Source organism: Schistocerca gregaria, chromosome 5 (assembly GCF_023897955.1).
Source record: "Schistocerca gregaria isolate iqSchGreg1 chromosome 5, iqSchGreg1.2, whole genome shotgun sequence".
Taxonomy (NCBI): Eukaryota; Metazoa; Arthropoda; class Insecta; order Orthoptera; family Acrididae; genus Schistocerca; species Schistocerca gregaria.
The window spans coordinates 272,981,978-272,989,638 of NC_064924.1; positions in this window are offsets into that span (position 1 = coordinate 272,981,978).

Genomic DNA, 7,661 nt, shown 5'->3' on the forward strand with positions numbered 1-7,661 from the left:
CTTTTCATTGTATTGTATTGTATTGCATTGGCAGTTTAAATGCACAATGGAAATTGTGCTTTGGCTCTTCTCATTGCCATAATGTAACAATCGTAATTAGATGTCAGTCACCAAACTTATTTCTTTTATCCTGTCAAACAGTGCAAAATCCAGAATGGAATAGTGATAGTATTATGAAAAGGATAGATTGCTACTATTCACCATATAGCAGAGACGTTGAGTTGCAGACAGGCAGAGGCCACAGACAATGACCATGTTTGTGCAAATTGTAAATGTGTGTGTTTTCTACTTTAGAAGAAGGCCTTTTGGCTGAACGTCAGATGTATAGCAGTATCTTTGTTGTGCTTATCTGTGACTCATTTCCTCTGTATGGTGAGTAGCAGTCTGTCCTTTTCATAATATTCCTTTATCCTGTTTACACAATGAATAAATGGGTGAATAACAATCTGACACGTGGGTGGTAGCCATTGCCTGTTGAAATGTCAAGTTTATTCTTAGACCTTTCTAACTAGGGAAACTCCCCATCGCATGCACAACCCCTTAGTTTGCTGGATTTAGTGGTAAGAGGGCCCAGTAGACAACCTATCAAAACCAAACACAGATCAAGCATGAAAACAGGTAGTAGTTGTATTAAACTAAGAAAAAATAGCAAAATAAAAACACTCCAAGGAGAAGTGCAACATGAGCAGCCTGAAAGAGCTACAGTGTCATGGTTAAGTGGTCTTGGTGTTGGATTTTTTTATTTTCTGTGTGGTTCACTATGTTGAAATTTGTGTGTTGTGGTGTAAGGAAGGGACTTAGTGACAGTTGATTCTGCAAAACTACTCTGTTATCAGCTGAAAGGAAGTGTCTTTCAAATGGGAACCACAAACGCCTTATGACAAGGCAACCAGTCAACCGAATCCTTCACTGGAACACACATCTGGTATGTCATAGATGGCATTAGTGACAGTATGTGTCATGATAGGAAAGTCTTATTGATGCACCTAATTTGTAAGACTGATATGTGAATCAGATATTCCTCCTTGCCTGATTTAGGCTGCAACAAATGAAGACAACAGTTACACAATCTTACAGATTTGCTTTTCTCTGTCAAAACATATGTTTATTAACTTTTTGAAGTTTCGTTTCATTTTGGAGGTTTTGACCCTTGAATTCCCTTGTTGTAACATAGCTCACACCTTTTTTTATATATATAAATTCTATATTGTATCTCACCTGCTCTCATTATTCATCACATTTTTTGCAACAGTAACATATTTTTACCACATGACTCATATTCTATAACCAATGTACAGTATTAAAACTGCCCAAACTACAAATGTTACAGTAACCGGATGGGCAGTTCATAATAGTGTGAAAAGAAAAATAAATTTCAGGGGAGAGTTTCAAACACAGCTCATCCTGTGTACAGTATTTTATTATTATTATTTCTTTTTCACATTTGATAGCTCAGTATACCTTCTTCCTGTTTTCATGCTTGATCTGTGTTCGGTTTTTGATAGGCTGTCCAATGGGCCACCTTATCACTAAATATTAAGGGATTGTGGTGGGGAGTTTCCCTTGTAATTCACCCTCCTCCTCCTTTTCCTCTATGGGGTTGTCATTGTCATATGGTTTGATTCAATGTTAGTGACATTGGCTGGATGCCCTTTCATTAACCACCGCTATCCACCGGGTGGAATCTGTATCCCTTCTGTCTGCCTACAGCTTAATGGGTACCTGAGGTGGAATGTAGGTATTTACCCAAGTGGATTTTGGAAACTAATTGAAAACTATGTTCAGGCTGGCTGGCTCACCAGCCCTAGCCATTGACCTACAAGGCATACTTGGTCATGAGCAGGCTTGACTCCCTGAATCCCAGAAGCTGTGCGCTAATCTGCTTGACTGTTGGAATCCTTCTCAGACCTTTCTAAGATGTTGCACATTTGTTCACTGTTTTAAATGACAAGGACACTTTCCCTCTATAACTTAATGTGAATAAATGCCTGACTGCAGTAGCAACAAACATTGGTTTTATGAGAGAAACGTATACCAGCAGTAGTCCTACTTATTTTTGCCACTGCTATCCCATTTTGAGAATGTACATTGAAACTTAAACATTAATTGGCCATACAGAACAATTAAGCAGACATCCAACATTTCAGATGGTTTAGAAGTTGTGGACGTAACAGTGAGGGTGAAACTAGTTATCAGAATACTTCAATGTAAAAGTGTACAGTGGTGCCTATTTGCAGTGTAACAGTGTACAGTGGTGCCTATTTGCAGTGTTAGCCAGTTAAGGAAGACACACTGACAAAGTTTTATGAAAATGAGGTCCAAATGCTGGTATATAACTTTAAAGCCAGATTGTTTAGAGTAGTGATGTAGAAATAGGCAAGTGTTTTAGGCATGTCAAGATGTATTTGATTCATTTCCTAATACATAACTTCTTCAATCATGCACACTAAATCTTATAAATGACTAAAATATTGCTTGCATTACATTATGCTAACTGTTAAAAAAATATATAAAAATGAAGCATACATACAAATCTTGGGGGCAGAGAGAAAGCACAAAATGGAAAAAAGCAGGAATGGCTTGAGGAGAGATTAAAATTTCCAGAAGCATGCATCACAGTGGGAAATGTAAGTGCTGCATATAGGAAAATAAAAAGAAAGCTTTGAACAAAGAGAATTACTGTTCAAATACAAAGAGCTAAGATGGAAAGGAAGTACTAAGCAAGGCAGTGAAGGCTGAAAGGTGGAAGGAACAGGTAGGGGGACTATTCAAAGGAAACACCCTCAAAGACAATATTACCGAAAGGGAAGAAAAAGTTAAACGTGATGAGAGAGCCAAGTTTTGATACTGCGAGTGTACTTTGTCAGAAAAACTGAAAGATCCAAGTTGAAACTAGACAACTGGCATATATGACATTCCCTCGGAATGATTGTCTTTGGGAGAATCAACAGTGACAGAACTATTCTCCTGGCATGCAAGACACAAGGCAGGCAAAAAGTGTGTTCACACTTCAAGAAAAATTTAATTATTAAGAAAAGAAATGGAGGGGGAGTGTTAACTGATAATTGTGGATATTAACAAACCATCCATTTAACAAGTCATGGTTGCAGAGTACAGATGCAGTTTTATAGACAATAATAAGATTGCTGTAAGTCAACATGAGGGGAAATTCGTTTGGGTGCTGTTGAAATTTAGAACATTGAGGCAGTACTGGCCTATACATTTATCTACACCCATCACCATTATTTGGGCTTCTTCCCTTCTATTCACATGGAAGAAGTGATTACTTAAACTTCTGTGTACACCGTAATTAGTATAATTTTGGCTTAATATCTATGGGAGTGATATGTAGGAGCTATAGTATATGCTTAGATTTATCACCTAAAGTTGGATTTTGAAGCTTTGCAAGGAAGATTTTACAGGCTAATTCACATCTATCTTCAAGCATGTGTCAGTTGCTTTTTCAGCATCTTCATGATGCTCTCCTATGGATGAAACAAACGATTGATCTTTTGTCTTTAGTGCTGCCCTTCTGTGTATGTTAAGTATTGCGTGTTAGATTTGGTATGAGACCCTCCACCCCCACCCTTAGCAATATTTTCTGATGGACTGCATGAGTATTTTGTAAGCAATCTTGTTTGTAGAATGTTTACATTTCCCTAGTATTCTACCAGTGAACCAAAGTTCACAAACTGTTTTATGTAAGATTAGGTTTATATGTTCATGCCATTTCATATAGCTACAAAGTGTTACACACAGGTGTGTATAAGCTGACTAATTCCAGTTGTGACTCATCAATATTCTAATCATAGTACACTACATTGTTCGTTTTGTGAAGTGCAAGACTTTACCTCTCGGAACATTTAAAGCAAGTTACCAAAACCACTTTGAAATTCTATCAAGACCTGACTTAATATTTATGCAGCTTTTTGCAGATAGTAATTCATAACAGATAACCACGTAATCTGCAAAATGTCTTAAGTTCCTATTAATATCATCTGCAAAGTCATTAACATAAAACATGAACAGCAAGAATTCCCACACAGTTCCCCGGGACACATCTGAAGTTACTTCTGTATCTGTCGATGACTCGCCGTCTGAGATATATGCTGTATCCTCCCTGTCAAGAAATTCTCAATCCATTCACAAATATTGCATGATACTGCATATGATTAAACTTCCAATGACAATTGTAGGTGTAGCTTTGTGTTAAATACTTTCATGAAGTCTGCAAAATTCTGCTTCTACCTGACTGCCTTGATTGAACTCCATTGGGCCCTGGATCTCCGTTCAGTTTTAACCATTTTAGCTGTTTCTTAGTGTCATTGACTTGTTTCAATCATCATAGCCATGGTATGAGAATTAAATTGGGTCAATAATCCCACTGGGTATTTGTTTGTAAAGCATTTAAAAACTGAGATTTTGCTTTGCTTTCCTCAGGTCACAGTTGGCTTTCAAATTTTGAAACTCAAAACATTTGTAGCTAGTGTTAATTATATTGACCTTTGCCACTATGGTTGCCAAGTCATTAGCAGTATCTGGTGTACTGTGACCATCGGGTAGTCGCTCAAATCAGCTTGGCCACAGGGATAGGCTCTCCTCTCATATGGTTCCTGCAGCACCATCTTCGAGAAGCGTTCCCTGTATCTGGCAGGAGAAGTTGCACCCTCCTCTGGCGTCTACCGATGACAGGGCTTTCTCTCCCTGAAAATCTACAGATCAGAGATCCATCACCAGCCAGTGGCTAGAGGAGCCATGGACTGTGGCTCTCAGGGCTGTCTGCTCTTCTTCTATTCCTACATCTGCAGTTGATAAACCCTCAGAGGAATATTGACCACCAAATGATGTGAAAGCGAAGGCAAAATCTCTGCAGAAGGCTACTCTTATGGCCCAGGCAGCCCCAGATTTGCTTGTGCTGTCAGATACTGAACCACTGTTCATTGATGATACTGGGGTATGAACTGTCCTCCAGCACTGACTAGGAAACTCTCAACGTGATGATGCAGTGGAACTGCTATGAATATTACTGTCATTTGCCAGACCTACAACAACTAATTTCCTCTTGTTTTATCTGTGTTGCTCTCCAAGGAAAAAACCTCACTGATGACGATTCCCCAAATCTTTGAAGTTCCCATATATTCTGTTGGAAGTATAATGACCCCAAGAGAGTATCTGGAGGAGGCTGGAATGTGGTTCACATTGATATCACCAGTGAGTGGATTCCTCTCCATACCTAATTGGAAGCAATAGCAGTTAAAGTTCAGATGCCCTAATGATCGCCATTTGTCTCCAGGCAGAGCACTTACTTATCTTGAGATTAAAACCTTAATCCAACCATTTTCCACCCAGCCCTTTTCTCCCAATTGGGCATTTCAGTGCATACCACTCCCTGTGGGGAAGTATTACTTTGTCTGGTAGGAGCCTACTGATCGACCAGCTTCCTTCTGATCTGTATCTCTCTCTCTTCAATAACGACACTCGACCCGCTTCAGTGGTGCCAGTGACATCTTTTCGGCTATCAACTGTACGATCTCTTTCCCCAATCTCGTGGTTTCTTTACACTGGTCACTATACGGCCATATTTATGACAGTGAGAACTTTCCAGGGATCATATCAATTCCTTGTCAAACCCTCCCCGCCCCATCTTCCCTGACAGACCAGTTACTGCAAATGAACTGCTTCTTCACTTCTTACAGGTTGTTTCTGCCTGTGGCTGGTTTTGTTGTGAACTGGACACATTGCATTAGCTATTCAGGACCATTAAAAGGCCTTGCAACATCTCAAGTGATGTCCTTTCTCTGCCAACCTCCTCACTTGTTAGCTTCTTGCTGCCTAATTGAAAACAGTAAGAAGGAATTCTCATTATTTTTTTTTACTTTCATAAGACATACACCACCACTTGACACATCACATTTTACTTACCATCCATGACATGAGCTTTTGGCGCAGCTTTCAGATTTTGTTTTCATCAATTTATATCCCAGGCTGCCTAATTGAACACAGTAAGAAGGAATTCTCTTTTTTTTTATTTTTTTTATTACTTTCATAAGGCATACACTACCACTTGACACCATCACATTTTACTTACCATCCATGACAGAAGCTTTTGGTGCAGCTTTCAATTTTTTTTTTTTCATCAGTTTATATCCCATTGGTTGTTCTGGGTTAAGAGTTTGTTCGTCAATCTGCTCCTCATGGGTCCAAGAGAATGGCATCCTGCTGGCCTCCTTTCTGAATGATAGTCATTTTACCCATCAGTGGTCTAGTGACCTCTGATAAACCACTGGTCACCTCCACAATGTATGTAGATGACTTTTACATTTGGTATTGCTTCCAGTATGATGCCCTGGTTCTGTGGTTGAACATTATTTCAAATGCGCCATCCAGACAGCCTCAGCAAGAGCCGCACTTGGAAACGCAAGTGGTGCATTTCTGTCTTTTGTATCATAGTCCACGCAAACCTGGTGGCTGGCTGTTGTTGCACAGTTTATTTGTGGAACTTCTTTTTTATAGTGAGTTGACATGGTTGCCTAATATTTGCCAACTAGACTAGCTGCTTGTGAAAGCTTAATGCTCCCTGGTTCTTCCCCACATTTCGTGAGTCGGGGATTGCCCAAGTCTATTCCATGCTTAGTATTCCCTTGTTCTCATTGGCTTATAGTTGCCATATTGTTGGCTCAGGAGCATCTTCAATTTGAAATTATTGTCCCCAGTCCATCATCTTGGAATATGACTGGCCATTGATGCTTTCTGGGATAGATATGTAGACAGTCTGCTTGCCAAAGCAGGCATCTTCAGTATCAGCTCATGGTCTCCTATGCAATCACTTGTTGATAATTTCCTGATCATCCAAATACCCTATTCTCTTTCCACAAAAGGGTCAACACCTGCCTTCAGGTGGGATTACCAGTTCAAACACATCTCGCAACCTTCTGCCAGGACCTCCGCTTCTCCTCCATAGAATGTACTCCCCATTGTTTTTCCATGGACCCCCTTTTTTGGTTTAGAGGCCATGAATTAGGACCAATCTATTTCAGGGTCCTAAGATTTCTGTCATCCCTTGACCTTTTGTTGTCTGCTCCTTTCAGTGTTTAGTAGTTTAAGGATGCTACCATCTTTTACACTGATGGCTCTATAACTGTGGATATGACGTGACTTATGAAATTTTCCCGGCGTGTTTTTTCTTCCAGTAATTTTCGGGTTTTCAGCCGGATCCCATCAACATTCTGCCATGATATTTCAGCCTCAGGTGAGTAGGCCAAGTACTGAAGAGACCTGATGCAGTCATGGTATTTATGGCAAATTCCGCACATGTGAATCGTACTGGCGGTTTACAGCACATGCATTAGGTGAAATGCATGAGGCAGCCAACAAGTGTGTGCTGCCCTCAGTGGTGAAGTAAGAACAGTCTAATCACAGAGTATTGACTGAACATCTCGATTCTGCTGTGACCGCATAATTTTAATAATTGAATTCCAATTTTTATCCAGCTGAAAGCCGTTATCACGATCATTAGATTGTCAACAAGACGTATTTCCATGGATTCTTTAATTAGAGTCCCAGAAGCTGGAAACTTACTTCACCACTGAGGATAGCACACACTACTTGGCTACCTTGCACATGTCACCTAACACATGTGCCGTAAACCACCAGTACAATTT